The sequence below is a fragment of the Triturus cristatus genome, chromosome 4_2 (assembly GCF_964204655.1).
Source record: "Triturus cristatus chromosome 4_2, aTriCri1.1, whole genome shotgun sequence".
Taxonomy (NCBI): domain Eukaryota; kingdom Metazoa; phylum Chordata; class Amphibia; order Caudata; family Salamandridae; genus Triturus; species Triturus cristatus.
Window position 1 is genome coordinate 942,365,794 of NC_140586.1, and position 23,803 is coordinate 942,389,596.

The following is a 23,803-nucleotide window of genomic DNA, read 5'->3' on the forward strand; positions in this document are numbered from 1 at the left end:
ATGGACCGGGTGGTTATGCAGGCCCAGTCCGGGAGGCCCAGCATCCCCAGGTGCTCTCTTCTCTCGACGGTGGCCCACGGGGAACTCTCGAGGTCATTCCCCAGGAGGCAGTCCACGGGGGCATCGTCCCGGACCGTCACCTTCAGCAGGCCGGAGACCCCTCCCCATTCAAATGGGACGCAGGCCATCTTACACATACTCTCAGAGTTATCTGCCGAGCGGACGGGGCAGAGAATGTTCGGCAGGATCTGCTCGGGCTTCACCAGGTGACAGCGGACGGCCGTCACACTGGCGCCGGTGTCACGCAAGGCCTCGGCTCTCTGTCCATTAATGGTCACCCACTGACCGTATTTCCTGGTGTTGGCGGGTAGGGGAGCCCGCGGGACCATGTCTCTTCCCCCTAAGCACGCCAGGACCATGGCGGCCGGTTCCCACCCTTGCTGGGCCGGCTCATACTCTTCGGGTTCCTCCGATAATCGCTCTTCCCCTAGGGCAGCGGCCGCTACCTGGCGGGGCTTGGGTGTTTGGTTTAGCGGGCAGCTCGGGTCATTGGCGTAGTGGCCTAGTCGCTGGCACCGGTGGCACGTGACATTGGCTCGGAACCCAGGCCGCAACGGGGGGTTGCCCCGGCCGGCCGGAGGCGGGGTGCTGGCCACGGGTGTTGCTGGCAAGGCGTCTCTCCCTCGACCCTGGCCCCCTCCTCCTCCCCGAGGACGGTGCTGGCCTTGGCTGCTTCTGTTCTGGTCGTGTGGCCCTTTCCGGCCCACTCGGGTGCTTTCCCATCGGTCAGCTTCGGCGGCGAGCTGCCGGGGGTCAGTCAGCTTACTGTCGAGGAGGTGCTGCCTGAGCTCGACGAAACAGTTGTTTGACAGGTGCTCCCATACCATAAGGTTGAAGAGTTGTTCGTAGGTGGTGACCTGACTCCCCTTGATCCAACCCTCGAAGGCACGGCTGAAATAGTTCACGTATTCTACCCAAGTTGTACCTGGGATCCGGGTGCAATCTCTGAACCTCTGGCGGTACATCTCGGGTGTGAGGCCGTAGCGGGTGAGGAGGGCAGCCTTCATGCGGTCGTAGGACGACATTTGGTGATCTGGGAGCTGCAGTAGGGCATCGCGACCCTCGTTGATAAATCTCCCCCAAAGTCCGGCTCCCCAATCACTCCGGTCGATCCGGTGGGAGGTCATGGCGATCTCATAGGCTTTAAACCACTGTTGTATGTCGTCTTCTCGGACATACTCGCGGACAACATCCTTGGGGATATGGACTTTTTTCTCAATTGGCCCCGGGGTGTGTGGTCGCTCAGGCACCCCCAGTTCCTTATTCTGTTTTCGCAGTTCTATTTCCGCTAGTCGGCGCTCGTGCTCGAGCGTTATTTTTTTCTCTTCCAGCTCTCTCTGTCTCTGCTTTTCTTCTCGTTCCTCTCGAAGCCGCATATGCTCGAGGTTGAGTTTCTGTTCAGCTAACTTGAGTTCCCCATCCATCTTGAGTCGTGCCATCTCCAACTCGTGTAATCTGATTCTGTCTCTTTCTCGGATCTCCTCCTGCGAGAGGCCCGTTCCCCGCTCCTCGGGAGCCGTGGCGTTCCCCTCTGGTGTGATGCTGTTTTGGTCTGGTGTGACGCTGCTTTGGTCGGAGGGTCCTGCGACCCCAGTTTCTGTCCATGACTCAAGAGCGCGCTTTAGATCATCCTTGGTACTCAGGCCGGTGGTAGCAATGCCAAGTTCTATGCAAAATTGTCTCAGTTCGCGGTGGTTGTATTCTTCTAATTTCTCCATTTGGAATTTCTCGGTGGGGCTGCTATCTTTGGTCGACATCGTGTTTTTGTCGTGGGGTGAGCTACTCTCTGTACGATTACGCGTTGATTCGGATCGCGCCGCTGGCCACCAATGTTAGAAAAGGTAGACGGACCGGGAGGGTCGGCCGGGGTCAGGAGGAGAGGTCTCCGGGGAGAGCCGTCTCCAGCGATCGTACAGACAAGTAACTTCCCCCCCACAGACAGATACCACACACGGATAAGGTTCAGTGTTCTTTATAAGCACTTATTAAGGTACGGTTGAATGGTACAAGGAGGTCTGGACTCAGGGGTCCCCTCGATTAGAGTCTCGCAAGGTAGGGAAGGGGGTAGCGGGACAGTCTGTTTACCAGTCAGGTAGTTCGGATGAGATGATGATGAGCTCACAATCCTCGAGCTTGGTGGTTAGGTGGTACGGGCCGCGGCAGCGCCAGCAGGTCCCAGAAAGATGGACGATGTACGGTCCGCGGCAGCGCCAGCAGGTCCCGGTGAGGATGGTCGGTACAACGGGCCGCGGCAGCGCCAGCAGGTCCCAGAAAGATGTACGGTCCGCGGCAGCGCCAGCAGGTCCCAGGAAGATGTACGGTCCGCGGCAGCGCCAGCAGGTCCCGGTGAGGATGGTCGTTACAACGGGCCGCGGCAGTGCCAGCAGGTCCCTGGAAGATGGTCGATGTACGGTCCGCGGCAGCGCCAGCAGGTCCCGGTGAGGATGGAGGTTGCAGAAGGCCGCGGCAGCGCCAGCAGGCAGGACGATGGTTCACAAGAGCGGGCTACGGCAGCGCCAGTAGACCGTCAAGGCTGAGTTCACTCGGTGTCTCTCGACTCCAGGATACAACTGCCTTCCTGCTCCGGAGCTGCCCCAGTTATAGGGCTGGTGCCCTTTGATGTCCGGACCCTCGCACTTGGAGGTCGGAGGGTCCGGGATGAAGGTGTCCAGACACCCAGCAGGGGGTGGAGCCAGTGCCTGGGGGAGCTGGGGGCGATCGGCACCTGGCGGGGGAGAGCCCTTGACACTTCGTTCTCCCATTGACCTGCCAAGTGGTCCGCTCACCTCCTGGGTGGATGGTGGTGCCGGAATGTCGGGGCCGGCCAGGCCCGGGGTTAGGGTCGGGGTGAGGCCACGCGGCCGCGTGGTGCAGGGCCCAAGATGGCGGCTTGACCCGGCCGGGGAAGCCGGTGGGGCTGGAACCCGTGATGAGTAGAGGTCCAAGGGCAGAAGATCCGCCGGGAGACAGGTCAAGTCAAGTCAAGTCAGAGAATTTATAAAGCGCACTACATACCCAGAGGGTCTCAAGGCGCTAAGGAGGGGGGGGGGAGATTACTTGTCAAAAATCCACGTTTTAAGTTGCTTTCTGAAAGCTAGGTGGTTCTGGGTAAGGCGAAGGTGAGTGGGGAGTGAGTTCCATGTTTTAGCAGCCAGGTAAGAGAAGGATCTGCCTCCCATGGTGGTCTTGTTGATGCGAGGCACGGTGGCGAGGGCTTGGCTGGAGGAACGTAGTTGGCGGGAGTGGGTGTAGAAGGACAGTCTTGAGTTGAGGCATTCTGGTCCGATGTCGTAGAGTGATTTGTGTGCGTGGGTTAGCAGTCGGAAAGTGATTCTCTTATTGACGGGTAGCCAGTGGAGGTCTTTCAGGTGGCCAGAGATGTGTTCATTGCGTGGGATGTCTAATATGATTCTGGCTGAGGCGTTTTGGATTCGTTGGAGTTTCTTTTGGAGTTTAGCGGTAGTGCCTGCGTAGAGGGTGTTTCCGTAGTCCAGTCGGCTCGTGACTAGAGCATGGGTGACTGTTTTCCTGGTTTCGGTGGGGATCCATCGAAATGTTTTTTTGAGCATGCGAAGAATGTTGAAGCAAGATGAAGATACGGCGCTGACTTGTCTGTTCATTGAAAGTGAAGAATCCAGGATAACGCCTAGGTTCCGTGCGTGGTCTGTCGGGATGGGTGCTTTTCCAAGGGCTACCGGCCACCAGGAGTCGTCCCATGCAGAGGGGGATGTACCTAGGATGAGGACTTCTGTTTTATCCGAGTTCAGTTTCAGACGGCTATGTTTCATCCATTCAGCAACTTCTTTCATTCCTTCGTGTAGGTTAGTTTTGGCGGTGCTGGGATCCTTGGTGAGAGAAAGGATCAGTTGGGTGTCATCTGCGTAGGAGATGATGTTGAGGTTGTGTTGGCGGGCGATGGTCGCGAGGGGGCTCATGTATACGTTGAAGAGGGTGGGGCTGAGAGAGGATCCTTGTGGTACGCCACAGATGACTTCGGTGGCCTCGGACTTGAATGGTGGAAGACGGACTCTCTGGGTTCTTCCGGTGAGGAACGAGGTGATCCATCCAAGTGCTTTTCCATGTATTCCGATGTTGGTGAGGCGTTGTAAAAGGGTGCTGTGGCAGACTGTGTCGAAGGCAGCAGAGAGGTCGAGGAGGATGAGGGCGACTGTATCTCCATTGTCCAGTAGGGTTCGAATATCGTCTGTTGCTGCGATAAGGGCGGTCTCAGTGCTGTGTTTTGCTCGGAAGCCAGATTGTGAGGAGTCGAGGGATTTGTTGGCTTCTAGGAAAGCGGTGAGCTGGTTGTTGACAGCTTTCTCGATTACTTTGGCCGGGAATGGAAGGAGCGAGATGGGGCGGTAATTTTTGAGTTCGGTGGGGTCCGCTGTGGGTTTTTTCAGGAGGGCGGTGAGTTCAGCGTGTTTCCAGGTTTCCGGAAAGGTGGCGGAGTTGAAGGAGCAGTTGATGACGTCTCGGAGGTGAGGTGCTATGACGGAGTCTGCTTTGTTGAAGATGTGGTGAGGGCATGGGTCTGTGGGGGATCCTGAGTGGATGGAGTTCATTAGGCGGATGGTGTCCTCAGTGGAGATTGGGTTCCAGTCGTTAAGGGTGTTCGCGGGGGGAGAGTGTTCAGCATGTGGTTGGGTGGGTTGGGCCCCGGGTTGGTTGTCGAAGCTGTTGTGGATGTCTGCAATCTTGTTGTGGAAGAATGAGGCTAGGGAGTCGCAGAGGGCTTGAGAGGGGGTGATGTCGTTGGAGTTGGCCGAGGGATTGGAAAACTCCTTGACGATTTTGAAAAGTTCCTTGCTGTTGTGGGCGTTGTTGTCGAGTCGGTCCTTGAATGCTGTTTTCTTGGCCTTTCGGATTAGTTGGTGGTGAGTGCGGGTGGCGTTTTTGAAGGCGTCCTTGGTGTTGGTGGTTGGGTCTTTTTTCCACGCTTTTTCAAGGATGCGGCAGAGTTTTTTGGACTTCTTAAGATCATCGTTGAACCATGAGGCCTTCTTGTTGCCAGGTTTGCTTTGACGTTTTTTCAGTGGTGCTAAGGTGACTGCGGTGTTGGATAGCCATAGGGTGAAGTTGGCGGCGGCTAGGTTTGGGTCCGAGGAGTGGGCTGGGGTGTTTAGAAGGAGCGATGAGGAGATCTGGTCGGAGGTGATTTTGTTCCAGTTTCTTTGCAGAGTCGGTTGGAGGTGGTTGGTGGGTTTGGGCTTGTTGTAGGTGAAGTGAACGCAGCTGTGGTCAGTCCAGAGGAGATCGGTAGTGTGGCTGAAGGAGACATGATTGCTGGAAGTGAAGATGGGGTCGAGTGTGTGACCTGCGATGTGGGTAGGGGAAGTGACCAGTTGTTTAAGTCCGAGGTTGGCGAGGTTGTCCAGGAGGGTGGTGGTGTTATGGTCGTTGATCTTTTCAAGGTGAAAGTTGAGGTCACCCAGAAGGATGTATTCTTTGGAGGGGAGCGCGAGTGGAGTGATGAAGTCCGTGATGTCTTCACTGAATTTTGCGCGGGGTCCTGGTGGTCTGTAGAGGAGGGTGCCTCTGAGTGTGGACTTGGGGTCGATGTGGATCTGGAAGTGAAGGTGTTCGGAGTTGGCGAGGTTGGCGTCAGAGCTGGTTGAGATGCGGATTGATTTCTTATGGACTATCGCGATTCCTCCTCCTGTGTGGCTGGTACGGTCTTTGCGAGTGATCTTATAGTCTTCAGGGATGGCAATGGTGATGTCTGGGGCGGAGGAGGCGTTCATCCATGTTTCCGTTAGGAAGGCGACGTCCGGGGAGGTGGTGTCTAGTAGATTCCATAGGTCAATGGCGTGTCTGTGGACAGATCGGGTGTTGAGAAGGATGCATTGTAGGTGGTTAGGGTCGGGAATCTGAGGTGTGGTAGTAGCGGAGATTTTGTCCGTGCCGATGAATTTGCAGGAGTAGCAAGAGAAAGGTCCATGGGTCTGTCCAGGAGCGGCTTGGACGCAGTTGGGGGCGCGACCGGGGTTAAGGGCTAGGAGGGTGGTGGCATCGTAGGTAATGCGAGAGGGCTGGGCAGCGCGCGGGGCAGGGGGTCTGGCGCTGGGCGCGGTCCAGGCGCGGACGGGCGTAGACGGGCTTACCTTTGGCGCACCTTCGGCGCGGGTTGGGCGCGGACGCTGCGCGTGGACGCTGCGCGCGGGAACTGTTGTCATATATGGGTAGTGGAGGGGGAGGGGCGAGGGCGTCTCAGCTGGGAGGCGGGGCGGGCTGGAGATGAGCACAACAACGACAACAACAACACAGGCAAAATGGAGGCGGAGGGGGGAGCCCAGCGGAAATGCGCAAATGCTGTAAAAGCGGCGCTTTTAAATTAAATAAATGCAAAAAGTTCAGCGCGGCAACCAAGCACACAGCAGGCAGCAATAATGATGCAAATAGCAGATAGGCAGCCAAGCAACGATACCGAGTGATGCAGGAGACACAGGGGAGCGACCACTCAGCCCAAGGGACAGGAGCGAGTCACAGCGCTTTCCGGTATTGGAGCGCTGTTCTGGTCAGTGGGAGGGCGTCTCAGCTGGGAGGCGGGGCGGGCTGGAGATGAGCACAACAACGACAACAACAACACAGGCAAAATGGAGGCGGAGGGGGGAGCCCAGCGGAAATGCGCAAATGCTGTAAAAGCGGCGCTTTTAAATTAAATAAATGCAAAAAGTTCAGCGCGGCAACCAAGCACACAGCAGGCAGCAATAATGATGCAAATAGCAGATAGGCAGCCAAGCAACGATACCGAGTGATGCAGGAGACACAGGGGAGCGACCACTTGGTGGGCCGGAGCTCGGGCCCTGTCGTGCGGGGAGGGAGCAAGCCATCTGTGTGGCCTGTCCAACAAGAGCACTGTACAGATCTGTAATACCCCTTACTGTGAGTGGTAATCAGTGCACCGTACAGATCTGTAATAAACCTTACTGTGAGTGGTAATCAGTGCACCGTACAGATCTGTAATATCCCTTACTGTGAGTGGTAATCAGTGCACCATACAGATCTGTGATTCCGCTTACTGTGAGTGGTAATCAGTGCACCATACAGACCTGTAATACCCCTTACTGTGAGTGGTAATCAGTGCACCATACAGACCTGTAATGCCCCTACTGTGAGTGGTAATCAGTGCACCGTAGGGACCTGTAATACCCACTTTCTGGGAGTGGTAATCAATGAACCGTACATATCTGTAATACCCTTACTGTGAGTGGTAATCAGTGCACCGTACGGATCTGTAATACCCCTTACTGTGAGTGGTAATCAGTGCACCGTACAGATCTGTAATACCCCTTACTGTGAGTGGTAATCAGTGCAACATACAGATCAGTAATGCCCCTTAATGTGATTGGTAATCAGTGCCCCATACAGATCTGTAACCCCTTGCTGTGAGTGGTAATCAGTGCACTGTAAAGATCTGTAATGCCCCTTACTGTGAGTGGTAATCAGTGCACCATACAGATCTGTAACACCCCTTGCTGTGAGTGGTAATCAGTGCACTGTAAAGATCTGTAATGCCCCTTACTGTGAGTGGTAATCAGTGCACCGTACAGATCTGTAACATCCCTTACTGTGAGTTGTAATCAGTGCACAGTACAGATCTGTAATACCCCTTACTGTGAGTGGTAATCAGTGCACCGTACAGATCTGTTATTCCCCTTATTGTGAGTAGTAATCAGTGCACCGTACAGATCTGTAATACCCCTTACTGTGAGTGCTAATCAGTGCACCGTACAGATCTCTATACCCCTTAATGTGAGTGGTAATCAGTGCACCATACAGATCTGTAATGCCCCTTATTGTGAGTGGTAATCAGTGCACCATACAGATCTGTAATGACCCTTGCTGTGAGTGGTAATCAGTGAACCGTACAGATCTGTAATAACCCTTACTGTGAGTGGTAATCAGAGCACTGTACAGATCTGTAATACCCCTTACTGTGAGTGGTAATCAGTGCACCGTACAGATCTGTAATAAACCTTACTGTGAGTGGTAATCAGTGCACTGTACAGATCTGTAATACCCCTTACTGTGAGTGGTAATCAGTAAACCATACAGATCTGTAATACTGCTTACTGTAAGTGGTAATCAGTGCACCATACAGACCTTTAATACCCCTTACTGTGAGTGGTAATCAGTGCACCATAGAGATCTGTAATAACCCTGACTGTGAGTGGTAATCAGTGCACCATGCAGATCTGTAATGCCCTTTACTGTGAGTGGTAAGCAGTGCACCATACAGATCTGTAACGCCCCTAACTGTGAGCGGTAATCAGTGCACCATACAGATCTGCACGCCCCTTACTGCGAATGGTAATCAGTGCAGCGTACGCATCTGTAACGCCCCTTACTGCGAGAGCGAATCATTGCACTGTACAGCTCTGTAACGCCCCTTACAGTGAGTGGTAATCAATGCAGCATACAGATCTGTAAAATCCCTTACTGTGAGTGGTAATCAGTGCACCGTACAGATCTGTAACACCCCTTACTTTGATTGGTAATCAGTGCACCGTACAGATCTATAACACCCCTTACTATGAGTGGCAATCAGTGCACCGTACAGATCTGTAACACCTCTTACTGTGAGTGGTAATCAGTGCACCATACAGATCTGTAATGCTCATAACTGAGTGGTAATCAGTGCACCGTACAGACCTGTAATGCCCCTTACTGTGAGTGGTAATAAGTACAACCTACAGATCTATAATATTGCTTACTATGAGTGGTAATCAGTGCACCATACAGACCAGTAATACCCTTTACTGGGAGTCGTAATCAGTGCACCGTACAGATCTGTAATAACCCTTGCTGTGAGTGGTAATCAGTGTACCGTACAGATCTTTAATAACCCTTACTGTGAGTGGTAATCAGTGCACTGTACAGATCTGTAATACCCCTTACTGTGAGTGGCAATCAGTGCACCGTACAGATCTGTAATAACACTTACTGTGAGTGGTAATCAGTACACCGTACAGATCTGTAATATCCCTTACTGTGAGTGGTAATCAGTAAACCATACAGATCTGTAATACCGCTTACTGTGAGTGGTAATCAGTGCACCATACAGACCTGTAATACCCCTTACTGTGAGTGGTAATCAGTGCACCGTAGAGATCTGTAATAACCCTGACTGTGAGTGGTAATCAGTGCACCATGCAGATCTGTAATGCCCCTTACTGTGAGTGGTAATCAGTGCACCATACAGACCTGTAATGCCCCTACTGTGAGTGGTAATCAGTGCACCGTACATATCTGTAGTGCCCCTTACTGTGAGTGGTAATCAGTGCACCGTACTGATGTGTAGTAACCCTTACTGTGAGTGGTAATCAGTGCACCGTACAGATCTGTAACACCCCTTACTGTGATTGGTAATCAGTGCACCGTACAGATCTATAACGCCCCTTACTACGAGTGGCAATCAGTGCATCATACAGATCTGTAACACCCCTTACTGTGAGTGGTAATCAGTGCACCATACAGATCTGTAATGCTCCTAACTGAGTGGTAATCAGTGCACCGTACGGACCGTAATGCCCCTTATTGTGAGTGGTAATAAGTGCAACCTACAGATCTATAATATTGCTTACTATGAGTAGTAATCAGTGCACCATACAGACCTGTAATACCCCTTACTGGGAGTGGTAATCAGTGCACCGTACAGATCTGTAATAACCCTTGCTGTGAGTGGTAATCAGTGCACCGTACAGATCTGTAATAACCCTTACTGTGAGTGGTAATCAGTGCACTGTACGGATCTGTAATACCCCTTACTGTGAGTGGTAATCAGTAAACCATACAGATCTTTAATACCGCTTACTGTGAGTGGTAATCAGTGCACCATACAGACCTGTAATACCCCTTTGTAGGGATCTCCCTCCTAGTGGCCTATGGCGCGGAACAGAAACCAGGCGGGGTCAGGAAGTTGCTACTCATAGACCCTTTTTATTGCGTATCTCACAGATAGGGAGCTACAGTCTAAACAAGGGTTGTAGTCAAAAGAAACAAAGTAACAGAATTGTAGTCTCCACGGAAAGCAACAGTTCACCGCCTGGGACTTGAAGGGGGATAAGCGTCCCCAGAACTTCTTCTTTTCCTTGCAGTGGTTTTGGTCTTCCTCTCTGCCTGCAGGGGTGCTCTTTCTCTCGGGAGGTTCCAAGAACCGGTGGAGCCAAAAGAAAGAAAAGAGAGGTACGTCTAGGTTAGACTCACTGGTCGAATATTGGGGTTCTGTGCCACCTTCACCGGTTGTTCGTGAGGGAGAAGGGGGGGGGAAACCGAGGATAGGAAAGGGAGTGATGGTGAGGGAGTGGGGTTTTTGTGCTACCTTCTCCGTGTTTTTAAACTCTGGCTCCCCAGCAGCCCCACCAAAAAGACCCCCGCAGTGGCACTTGCCTGAGGCCACGACCCGTGAAGCGGGCCGCGGCGGTTGGACCCGGGGCGTCCTCTCCTCTTTCTAGGCCGCCGGGCTTGGAAGCGGTGCACTCTCTCTCTTTGCTGGGGCCGCGTCCTCCGTAGCTCTCTCCGTGGTCGCCTGCCGTCTCGGCCCTCTCTCTCCTGGATTCGTCCTCGCCGCTTCCGTCCTCGCCGCTTCCGTCTCTCCTTCCGCGCTCGCTGTCCTCCTCTCTCCTGGTCGCCTGCACTTTCGCCGTCTTCTCTCCTCCACCGGGCTCCTCCTCCACGCTGCTGCTGCCCGTCTTCCTGGTTCCGCTCTCGTCTATTTCAGGTTCCGGACGGCCATCACCACGCCTCCCACGCACCACTAGACCGCGGGCCGTTTCCGGTCCGTGTAACCCATCGTTTGTCGGGCCGCCACACTTCCGGTTTGTCGGGCTGCCACACTTCCGCCTGTCCGCGTCCTCCGGCTCCTTACATTCGCCCCCCCTCAGGAATGGACGTTGGGGCCATTCAATGCCTGGATGTCTGGATAAGTAATCTGCACATACTTGCTTCGTACCCGGCACGTGGATAGTCTGAAACGAGAAGGGTTGTAAGGCAAGAAACCATCTGAGAATGCGGGCGTTGGAGTCTTTGTTCCGTGCTAGCCACGTTAGGGGAGCGTGATCTGTAAGGACAAGGAACTGTCTGCCTAGGAGGTAGTACTGTAAGGACTCGATAGCCCACTTAATGGCCAAACACTCCTTCTCTATAGTAGAATAGTTTGATTCCCGGGGAAATAGTTTTCTACTGATATATAACAGCGGTCGTAGTTCCTCATGGGGATCTGGTTGATACAGGACTGCCCCCAATCCATGACCGGAAGCATCGGTCTGAAGCACGAATGTGCGACTGAAGTCAGGACACCGTAACACGGGGGCGGTGCAGATAGCACGTTTGAGGGTCTCAAAACTGGCTTCCTGTTCTGTGGTCCATGTCCGGATGTGTGAGGGATGTGTTTTGGCTAGGAGGTCTGTGAGGGGGCTGGCAAGGGAGGAAAAATGGGGAATGAACCGTCTGTAATAACCTATAAAACCTAAGAAGGAACGGACCTCTCTCTTAGTTTGGGGTCTGGGAATGATGCGGATGGCCTCGACTTTATCTACTTGGGGTCTGATGTGCCCTTCCTGTATGGTGTACCCCAGGTATTGTATGGTGTTGGTTCCTAGGAGGGACTTCTTGGGGTTGATGGTAAGACCTGCGTCCTGTATAGCAGTAAAGATGGCTCGGAGATGTACGAGGTGGTCCTCCCATGTGGGGCTAAAAATCACTATATCGTCAAGATAGGCCGCGGCATATGCCTGGTGCGGACGTAGTATTTGGTCCATTAGTCTTTGAAATGTTGCTGGGGCCCCATGCAACCCGAATGGGAGCACGTTGAAATGGTAAAGGCCGGACGGCGTGGAAAAGGCGGTTTTTTCTTTGGAAGGTGGGTCTAATGGTATTTGCCAATAGCCCTTCGTTAGGTCTAGGGTTGACATATAGCGTGCTTGGCCCAGTTGCTCCACCATCTCGTCTACCCGTGGCATGGGATATGTGTCAAACTTCGTGATGGAATTCACTTGGCGGAAATCAATGCAAAAGCGCAGACTACCGTCTGGCTTTGGCACAATTACGACCGGAGAACACCAGTTGCTCTGGGAGGGTTCTATGATACCTGCCCGGAGCATATCAACCACTTCCTTTTCTACCGCCTCCCTACGTGCCTCTGGTATGCGGTAGGGTTTCTGTTTTATGACTTGGGGACGTAAGGTCACTATTTCGTGCTGGACCAAGTTGGTTCTTCCAGGGCTTGTGGAAAAAAGGTTGGGAAATGTCTTGGTTACTACACCCAGTTGGGTTTGTTGGTCGGCTGTTAACACCTCCCCAAAGGGGACGGGATATTCAGTGAGGTCGTTGACTGACAGGAGAGGTATTTGTAGCTGTGGTGAGTGACAGGCCAATAAAGCCGGAGTGTGTTTCTCCTCTGGTTCCTCCCACTTCTTCAGGAGATTCACGTGATATATTTGTTTGCCTCCCGCTCTGTGGGGTAGTAGAACACTGTAGGTGACGGGTGTGACCCTTTTTTCCACTACATATGGCCCCTGCCACTTCGTTAGTAACTTGTCGTCTGAGGAGGGGAGTAATAAAAGGACCTTGTCCCCGGGCTGAAACACCCTAAGACGACTGTTGTGATCGTAATACCGTTTTTGTGTCTCCTGAGCTTCCTGCATGTTTTCTTGCACTAACCCCCATATATGTGTTAGGGAGGATTTCAGATCCGTGGTGTACTTCATCAGGTTCTTTCCCTCTTCCTCCTCCTCCTCCCACTGTTCGCTAGCCATGTCTAACAAAGTGCGAGGTTTTCTCCCGAACAGTAACTCAAACGGGGAAAACCCCGTAGACCTCTGCTCATGTGTCCGTAGGGCGAAGAGGACTAAAGGTAACTGACGATCCCAATCCCTCCCTGTGTCAGAGACGACTTTGCGGAGTAGGTGTTTGATGGTTTTGTTGTACCTCTCTACCAGGCCGTCTGTTTGTGGGTGGTACACCGAGGTCCTTATTTTCTTTATTCCCAGCAGGGTACAGATCTGATTCATCATCCGCGATACAAACGGGGTACCCTGATCGGTCAGGATTTCAGAGGGGAAACCGACTCGTGAAAACAAGGTAATCATAGCCTGAGCCACCGCCGGAGTGGTCATGCGGGACAATGGAAAAGCCTCAGGATATCGACTGGCGTAGTCGACTATGACTAATATGTAACGGTGTCCACGGGCTGAAGGAACCAAGGGTCCCACTAAATCCATCCCTACGCGTTTAAATGGAACATCGATAATGGGCAGAGGCATGAGGGGGGCTTTAGTGACGGACCCCGGACTGGTGTATTGACATTGCCTACATGTTGTGCAGTGTTTGGCCACGTCCCTATATACACCCGGCCAGTAAAACTTCTCTAGGAGATACTTCAGAGTGTTTTCTTTTCCATAGTGGCCACCTCCCATTTTATTGTGGGCCAACTGGATTATATGGTTTCTGTAAAGTTGGGGAACCAGTAATTGGGTTCTTACCACTGAATCTCTCTTTTCGCTTCTATACAACAACCCCTTCTTTACTAGGAAATATGGTCCTACCTTGTCTGGTGACTCGTCCTGAACCTGTTCCCAGGCGTGTATGAGGGATTGGTCGTTCCGTTGGGCAGTCCGGAAACTGTACGGGGCTGATTCCTCGGTATCTGCAAGTGAAAGGGGAAAAGCAGTTTGTGACAGAGGGGAACAAACAAAAGATTTCTTGTCAAGTCTTCTTTCTCGTCTACTCTTCTTGTCTCTGGTGCTTTGGGACTCAATCTCTGCTGAGACAAAAGGGGCTTCGTCTAACCAGGTGGGCATCTGTCTTTTTGTTCCCTCAATATAGGACTCAAACTTTGGGTGGTCGGTCCCTATGATAACGGGTTCAGGTAAACAGGGGATCACTCCCACCCTTTTCAGGTGTGGGTCGTTATCCACGTCTAATAAGACTTCGGCCGTGGGATATGATTTGGTGTCCCCGTGTACGCAGGTTACGTTTACGAGCTCCGTGGTTTGTAACTGGTGACTCCCAACCAAGGACCCATCAACCACCGTAACATGACACCCAGTATCCAACAGCGCCTGTCGCTTCTTCCCGTTTAAATAAACCTACGTTTTGTATCTGTGGGAACCCTCCCTAGTTAACATTATCCTGCCACGAGAGTACCCCACCTCCATGGGCTCAGGGGGGCTTACGCGGTGGGGACACTGCCTGGCTATATGTCCCCACTCAGCGCAGCTGAAACACTGAGGTCCCTGTCCACTAGTAGCTGTAGGGACCGGTTTTTGAAAGGGGCGGGGGGCCTGCAGAGGCCGTGGTTCGGGTTTGGGAGTAGGTCGAAAGGAGGACTGCAACGGGATTCGGGCAAGGGGAACCGGAGTCTGGGTTCGTACAGTGCCTGCTCTAAACTCGGGTCCTCGGTGATAGGCGCAAGCTATCTCAACCGCAGAAGCAGTAGTGAGATTTGGGTGTTGTTTCACCCATGACTTAGTGTTGGGCGGCAGGGCATCCAGATACTGTTCAAGAAACACTTTTTCAGTTACTTCTTCTATTGAGGATACATGGGGCATTAACCATCTTGTTCCCAAGTCCCGTATTCTATAATACAAAGCCCGAGGGTTGTCTCCAGCAGTCCATTTTTCTTTTCTGAACTTGACGCGGTAATGCTCTTGGTCGAACCCCAGTCTCTCCAGTATCGCTTTTTTAACTTCCACGTATGTTGTTGTCCCGTCCGGGTTGGCGGCCTGATAAGCGGCTTGTAGTTCCCCAGAAAGGAGCGGGGCAATGTATTGGCCCCATCGCTCTTGCGGCCAAGCTGCTGTGGACGCCACCCGCTCAAAGTTTAAAAAGAAATAATCCGGGTCCTCCCCTTCCTTATATTTTTGCAGGACTGTTCCTGGGACCGTGGGGTTAACTCGTGTATGAACTATGGCGTCAGTAAGCCGTAGTAGGGCTGTGTCTTGTACTTGTTGGTTCGTGGTCGCTACTGTTGCCTGGTCCTTAAGGGCGACCTGCAGTGCTTCTCGCTCCAGTCTAGCGGCTTGTAACTGTTGTTCGAACACCAACTGTAAGTGTCTCTGGCCCTCGGCCAACTGAGTAAGCACATCCTCTATAGGCACGGGCTGTGACATGGTTCTGTACACTTGTATCCCACTTCTGACACCACTTTGTAGGGATCTCCCTCCTAGTGGCCTATGGCGCGGAACAGAAACCAGGCGGGGTCAGGAAGTTGCTACTCATAGACCCTTTTTATTGCGTATCTCACAGATAGGGAGCTACAGTCTAAACAAGGGTTGTAGTCAAAAGAAACAAAGTAACAGAATTGTAGTCTCCACGGAAAGCAACAGTTCACCGCCTGGGACTTGAAGGGGGATAAGCGTCCCCAGAACTTCTTCTTTTCCTTGCAGTGGTTTTGGTCTTCCTCTCTGCCTGCAGGGGTGCTCTTTCTCTCGGGAGGTTCCAAGAACCGGTGGAGCCAAAAGAAAGAAAAGAGAGGTACGTCTAGGTTAGACTCACTGGTCGAATATTGGGGTTCTGTGCCACCTTCACCGGTTGTTCGTGAGGGAGAAGGGGGGGGGGAAACCGAGGATAGGAAAGGGAGTGATGGTGAGGGAGTGGGGTTTTTGTGCTACCTTCTCCGTGTTTTTAAACTCTGGCTCCCCAGCAGCCCCACCAAAAAGACCCCCGCAGTGGCACTTGCCTGAGGCCACGACCCGTGAAGCGGGCCGCGGCGGTTGGACCCGGGGCGTCCTCTCCTCTTTCTAGGCCGCCGGGCTTGGAAGCGGTGCACTCTCTCTCTTTGCTGGGGCCGCGTCCTCCGTAGCTCTCTCCGTGGTCGCCTGCCGTCTCGGCCCTCTCTCTCCTGGATTCGTCCTCGCCGCTTCCGTCCTCGCCGCTTCCGTCTCTCCTTCCGCGCTCGCTGTCCTCCTCTCTCCTGGTCGCCTGCACTTTCGCCGTCTTCTCTCCTCCACCGGGCTCCTCCTCCACGCTGCTGCTGCCCGTCTTCCTGGTTCCGCTCTCGTCTATTTCAGGTTCCGGACGGCCATCACCACGCCTCCCACGCACCACTGGACCGCGGGCCGTTTCCGGTCCGTGTAACCCATCGTTTGTCGGGCCGCCACACTTCCGGTTTGTCGGGCTGCCACACTTCCGCCTGTCCGCGTCCTCCGGCTCCTTACACCCTTACTGTGAGTGGTTCTCAGTGCACCGTTGAGACTGTAATAACCCTGACTGTGAGTGGTAATCAGTGCACCATGCAGATCTGTAATGCCCCTTACTGTGAGTGGTAAGCAGTGCACCATACAGATCTGTAACGCCCCTTACTGTGAGCGGTAATCAGTGCACCATACAGATCTGCACGCCCCTTACTGCGAATGGTAATCAGTGCAGCATACGCATCTGTAACGCCCCTTACTGCGAGAGCGAATCATTGCACTGTACTGCTCTGTAACGCCCCTTACAGTGAGTGGTAATCAGTGCACCATACAGATCTGTAAAATCCCTTACTGTGAGTGGTAATCAGTGAACCGTACGGACCTGTAATACCCACTTACTGGGAGTGGTAATCAATGAACTGTACATATCTGTAATACCCCTTGCTGTGAGTGGTAATCAGTGCACTGTAAAGATCTGTAATGCCCCTTACTGTGAGTGGTAATCAGTGCACCGTACAGATCTGTAATACCCCTTACTGTGAGTGGTAATCAGTGCACCATACAGATCTGTAATACCCCTTAATGCGAGTGGTAATCCGTGCAACATACAGATCAGTAATGCCCCTTAATGTGATTGGTAATCAGTGCCCCATACAGATCTGTAACACCCGTTGCTGTGAGTGATAATCAGTGCACTGTAAAGATCTGTAATGCCCCTTACTGTGAGTGGTAATCAGTGCACCGTACAGATCTGTAACATCCCTTACTGTGAGTGGTAATCAGTGCACAGTACATATCTGTAATGCCCCTTATTGTGAGTAGTAATCAGTGCACCGTACAGATCTGTAATACCCCTTACTGTGAATGCTAATCAGTGCACCGTACAGATCTCTATACCCCTTACTGTGAGTGGTAATACATGCAACATACAGATCAGTAATGCCCCTTAATGTGAGTGATAATCAGTGCACTGTACTGATCTGTAATGCCCCTTATTGTTAGCGGTAATCAGTGCACCGTACGGACCTGTAATACCCCTTATTGTGAGTGGCAATCAGTGCACCGTAAGGACCAGTAATACTCCTTACTGGGAGTGGTAATCAGTGCACCATAAAGATCTGTAATGACCCATACTGTGAGTGGTAATCAGTGCACCGTACAGATCTGTAATAAACCTTACTGTGAGTGGTAATCAGTGCACCGTACAGATCTGTAATATCCCTTACTGTGAGTGGTAATCAGTGCACCATACAGATCTGTGATTCCGCTTACTGTGAGTGGTAATCAGTGCACCATACAGACCTGTAATACCCCTTACTGTGAGTGGTAATCAGTGCACCATACAGACCTGTAATGCCCCTGCTGTGAGTGGTAATCAGTGCACCGTAGGGACCTGTAATACCCACTTACTGGGAGTGGTAATCAATGAACCGTACATATCTGTAATACCCTTACTGTGAGTGGTAATCAGTGCACCGTACGGATCTGTAATACCCCTTACTGTGAGCGGTAATCAGTGCACCGTACAGATCTGTAATACCCCTTACTGTGAGTGGTAATCAGTGCAACATACAGATCAGTAATGCCCCTTAATGTGATTGGTAATCAGTGCCCCATACAGATCTGTAACCCATTGCTGTGAGTGGTAATCAGTGCACTGTAAAGATCTGTAATGCCCCTTACTGTGAGTGGTAATCAGTGCACCATACAGATCTGTAACACCCCTTGCTGTGAGTGGTAATCAGTGCACTGTAAAGATCTGTAATGCCCCTTACTGTGAGTGGTAATCAGTGCACCGTACAGATCTGTAACATCCCTTACTGTGAGTTGTAATCAGTGCACAGTACAGATCTGTAATACCCCTTACTGTGAGTGGTAATCAGTGCACCGTACAGATCTGTTATTCCCCTTATTGTGAGTAGTAATCAGTGCACCGTACAGATCTGTAATACCCCTTACTGTGAGTGCTAATCAGTGCACCGTACAGATCTCTATACCCCTTAATGTGAGTGGTAATCAGTGCACCATACAGATCTGTAATGCCCCTTATTGTGAGTGGTAATCAGTGCACCATACAGATCTGTAATGACCCTTGCTGTGAGTGGTAATCAGTGAACCGTACAGATCTGTAATAACCCTTACTGTGAGTGGTAATCAGAGCACTGTACAGATCTGTAATACCCCTTACTGTGAGTGGTAATCAGTGCACCGTACAGATCTGTAATAAACCTTACTGTGAGTGGTAATCAGTGCACCGTACAGATCTGTAATACCCCTTACTGTGAGTGGTAATCAGTAAACCATACAGATCTGTAATACTGCTTACTGTGAGTGGTAATCAGTGCACCATACAGACCTTTAATACCCCTTACTGTGAGTGGTAATCAGTGCACCATAGAGATCTGTAATAACCCTGACTGTGAGTGGTAATCAGTGCACCATGCAGATCTGTAATGCCCTTTACTGTGAGTGGTAAGCAGTGCACCATACAGATCTGTAACGCCCCTAACTGTGAGCGGTAATCAGTGCACCATACAGATCTGCACGCCCCTTACTGCGAATGGTAATCAGTGCAGCGTACGCATCTGTAACGCCCCTTACTGCGAGAGCGAATCATTGCACTGTACAGCTCTGTAACGCCCCTTACAGTGAGTGGTAATCAGTGCAGCATACAGATCTGTAAAATCCCTTACTGTGAGTGGTAATCAGTGCACCGTACAGATCTGTAACACCCCTTACTTTGATTGGTAATCAGTGCACCGTACAGATCTATAACACCCCTTACTATGAGTGGCAATCAGTGCACCGTACAGATCTGTAACACCTCTTACTGTGAGTGGTAATCAGTGCACCATACAGATCTGTAATGCTCATAACTGAGTGGTAATCAGTGCACCGTACAGACCTATAATGCCCCTTACTGTGAGTGGTAATAAGTACAACCTACAGATCTATAATATTGCTTACTATGAGTGGTAATCAGTGCACCATACAGACCAGTAATACCCTTTACTGGGAGTCGTAATCAGTGCACCATACAGATCTGTAATAACCCTTGCTGTGAGTGGTAATCAGTGTACCGTACAGATCTTTAATAACCCTTACTGTGAGTGGTAATCAGTGCACTGTACAGATCTGTAATACCCCTTACTGTGAGTGGCAATCAGTGCACCGTACAGATCTGTAATAACACTTACTGTGAGTGGTAATCAGTACACCGTACAGATCTGTAATATCCCTTACTGTGAGTGGTAATCAGTAAACCATACAGATCTGTAATACCGCTTACTGTGAGTGGTAATCAGTGCACCATACAGACCTGTAATACCCCTTACTGTGAGTGGTAATCAGTGCACCGTAGAGATCTGTAATAACCCTGACTGTGAGTGGTAATCAGTGCACCATGCAGATCTGTAATGCCCCTTACTGTGAGTGGTAAGCAGTGCACCATACAGATCTGTAACGCCCCTTACTGTGAGCGGTAATCAGTGCACCATACAGATCTGCACGCCCCTTACTGCGAATGGTAATCAGTGCAGCGTACGCATCTGTAACGCCCCTTACTGAGAGAGCGAATCATTGCACTGTACAGCCCTGTAACGCCCCTTACAGTGAGTGGTAATCAGTGCACCATACAGATCTGTAAAATCCCTTAATGTGAGTGGTAATCAGTGCACCGTATGGACCTGTAATACCCACTTACTGGGAGTGGTAATCAATGAACCGTACATATCTGTAATACACCTTACTGTGAGTGGTAATCAGCGTTACAACAAACAAATGATGGACGGAATGCTGACAATGCATACATTCTCCCCCAGTCAAGAGATCTGGGTTAAATCCATCGTTCTTTTGCCCACTACACCACCCCATTTTAGACATGGCCATATGCAAATCAGTCTTGACCCTGTGCCTCATGGGAACAGTCCAGCCCGAACTGCCAAGCCATGTCTTCCCTGGACCGGAATCAAGCATCCTAGGACCGGTTTCTGGCTATCAGCCGTCATCAGCCAGGATAGCTTGACTCCAGTGGCGTAGTGAGCACGGGTCCCACGTCTGGGAATACCCATCCCACTTAGGGCGAAAAGCGTTACAACAAACAAATGATGGACGGAACGCTGACAATGCATACATTCTCCCCCAGTCAAGAGATCTGGGTTAAATCCATCGTTCTTTTGCCCACTACACCACCCCAGTTTAGACATGGTGTTGGAAGGCGGGCCTCGGGGGTCGGAGAGACCACCCAGAGGGGCCCCCACACTGCACGAAGTAGCCGAGCGCTGCTGAGAAGCCTCCGGGGAGAGGTCCTTCTCCTATAACGTACTAGCACCGTAACACCACCACACAGGACTCAAGGGGATTCAGCAAGACGAGCAGTTCTTTATCAGTACTTATGAAGTTACGATTATCAATATTTACAAGGGGGGGATCGAAGGATCCACAAGAGTCTCAAAGTCTTTGGTAGGGACGGGGTAGCGGGACAGTCTTTAGCAGCAGCTTGGTACGAGGGTACCTGGGGCCCAGTTCTTATCCCCATGCTGGAGGGCCTCCGGATCTCGGAGGGGTCGAGCCGCGATGGCGTCAGCAGGGCTCTGGTGTTCAGTCCGTGGAGTTCGAGCCGCGACCAGGTCAGCAGGGCTCTTACGGTGTCTTGGTTCAGCTCGAGCCGCGACGACGTCAGCAGGGCTCCGAGGGAGTTTTCAGCGAGGTTGGGCCGCGACAGCGTCAGCAGGGCTCCGATGTTCCGTGAGGCTTCGTGACCTCAATATGGTGGAGCCGCGACGCAGTCAGCAGGGCTCGTGGTAGAGTTTCAAGCAAGAGTTCTTCTCCGTTGGGTCGGCCGCGATTCAATCAGCAGGGCTCTCGACTCCGGGATACAACTGCGGTCCTGTTGCAGGATCGCCCCAGATATAGGTCTGGAGCCCTTTGATGTCCGGACCCTTGCGCCCGGGGGGCGAAGAGGCCGGGCTGGGAGAGGCCAGACGCCCAGCGGGAGAGGCACCAGGCCCAGGAGAGCTGTGGGGCGATCGCACCTAGGTGTGGGAGGACGGTTGGGGGTCCCATCGATACTGCCCTCCGCCGGGAGTGGGGAAGTGTTCACGTGGTACCCCCTGGCCAGTTGTTGGTGCCTGGATGTCGGGGCTTGCTGGGGCCGAGGCCGGGTTGAGCGGGGCCACGTAGGCTGGCGCGCAGAGTTAAGTACAATCCAAGATGGAGGAGCCCCGAGGTGCAGGGGACCTCGTGCGGCTTGGCGAGGGGGAACAGGACCACGCCACGAGGCCGGCTCCAACAAGCGTCCCCCCCAGCTGAAGGCAGGGAGAGTCACCCATCTCCTTGGGGATTCTCCTCGTCGAGGCGGAAGAAGCGGGACAGGCCGTCGGCGTTGGCGTGGTCATTGCCGGGCCGGTGTTCGACGGAAAAGTCCATCCCTTGCAGCGAGATGGACCACCGCAGCAGCTTGGGGTTCCCGCCTCTCATCTGCATTAACCACCGCAAGGGCCGGTGGTCGGTTTGAACCCGGAAGTGGGTGCCGAAGAGATAGGGCCGGAGCTTCTTGAGGGCCCACACAACAGCGAAGGCCTCTCGCTCTATGGTGCTCCACCGCTGTTCCCGGGGCAATAGCCGTCGGCTGATGAAGGCCACGGGTCTGTCGAGTCCCTCCGCGTCTGCCTGGGACAGGACGGCCCCAATTCCATATTCGGAGGCGTCCGTCTGCACAACAAACTCCTTGCTGTAGTCAGGGGCCTGTAGTACGGGGGCAGTGCACATCGCCGTCTTGAGAGTCTCGAAGGCCGACTGGCAGCGGGGTGTCCAGTGCACCTTCTTGGGCTGCTTCTTGGACGTGAGCTCTGTGAGGGGGCCAACAATGCTCCCATAGTCTTTGATGAATCGCCGGTAGTACCCGGGGAGGCCCAGGAAGGCCCGGACGGCTGTCTGGGTGGTGGGGGGTTCCCAGGCCTGGATGGCATCAACTTTTGGTTGGAGGGGAGCCACCTGACCGCTCCCCACCGGATGGCTCAGATAGGTCACCGATCCTTGTCCTATCTGGCACTTGCTGGCCTTGATCGTGAGCCCGGCCCTTTGGAAGGCGGCCAGGACTGCCTTGAGGTGCCCCAGGTGCTCAGCCCAGTGGTTGCTGTACACGGCAATGTCATCCAAATAAGCCGCGCTGAAGGCCTCTAGCCCGGCCAGGACCTTGTTCACCAGTCTCTGGAAGGTGGCCGGGGCGTTCTTCATGCCGAAGGGCATCACCCGAAAGTGGTAGTGCCCATCGGGGGTGGAGAAAGCGGATCTCTCTCGGGCGCCGGGGGTGAGCTGGATCTGCCAGTACCCGGCGGTGAGGTCAAAAGAACTCAGGTAGCAGGCTGCTCCCAAACGGTCGATGAGCTCGTCGGCCCGGGGAAGGGGATGGGCATCGGTCTTGGTAACAGCATTCAGACCCCGGTAGTCCACACAAAATCGTAGCTCCGGGGGATTGCCTGGGGCGGCGGCCTTCGGTACCAGGACGACGGGACTGGCCCACGGGCTGTCGGAGGGCTCGATGACCCCGAGGGCCAGCATCTTTGCCACCTCGCCCTGGATGCAGGCCCGCACCCGGTCGGGTACTCTGTAGGCTCGGTGTCGCACAGGGGGACTGTCCCCAGTGTCGACGTCGTGGACGCACCATGGGGTCACCCCCGGAGTGAGGGAGAAGAGGGCTGCAAAGGGCTGCAACAGCTGCTGACAGTCGTGGTGCTGCTCCGGGGTCAGGGAGGAGGCGAGTTGAACGCCTTCGATGGACCCATCGTGGTCGCTGATCCGCAGGAGGTCGGGTAGGGGCTCGGAGTTGTCTTCGCCCCATCGTCGGTTGCCAGTAGCAGGCTCAGTTCGGTCCGGGCAAAGTGGGGTTTGAGCCGGTTAGCATGTAGGACCCGGAGGGGGTTCCGGGGGGACTCTAGGTCGATTAGGTAGGTGACGGGGCTCTTCTTCTCCACCACCTTGAAGGGCCCAGTCCATTTGTCCTGGAGGGCGCAGGGGTCAACCGGGGCCATGACCCAGACTTGCTGGCCTGGCTCAAACTCAATGGTAGAGGCGTTCCGATCATACCATCGCTTCATGTCCTCCTGGCTGGCCTCGAGGTTGGCTTCGGCCAGGGCTCGGAACCTGCGGGTCTGGTTTCGTAGGGTCAGGAGGTATCGGTAGACGTCGGGAGGGGCATCTTGGGGCTTCGTCTCCCAGCCCTCCTTGACCAGGCTGAGGGGTCCGCGGACCGGATGCCCATACAACAGTTCGAAAGGGCTGAACCCCAGGGACTTCTGCAGGACCTCCCGATAGGCAAACAGGAGGCACGGCAGCAGGACATCCCATCTCCGCCTTAGGGGCTCTTCCAGGCCCTGGATCATTCCCTTTAAGGTTCTGTTGAACAGCTCGACCAATCCGTTCCCCTGAGGGTGGTATGGGGTGGTGAATTTGTACGTGACCCGCACTGCTGCCACAGGGACCGCATGTATTTAGAGATGAAGTTCGTACCCCGGTCGCTCACCACTTCTCGGGGGAATCCTACTCTCGAGAAGATCCCCATTAGGGCCCGGCCCACCACGGGGGCCGTCACAGTCCGAAGCGGGATA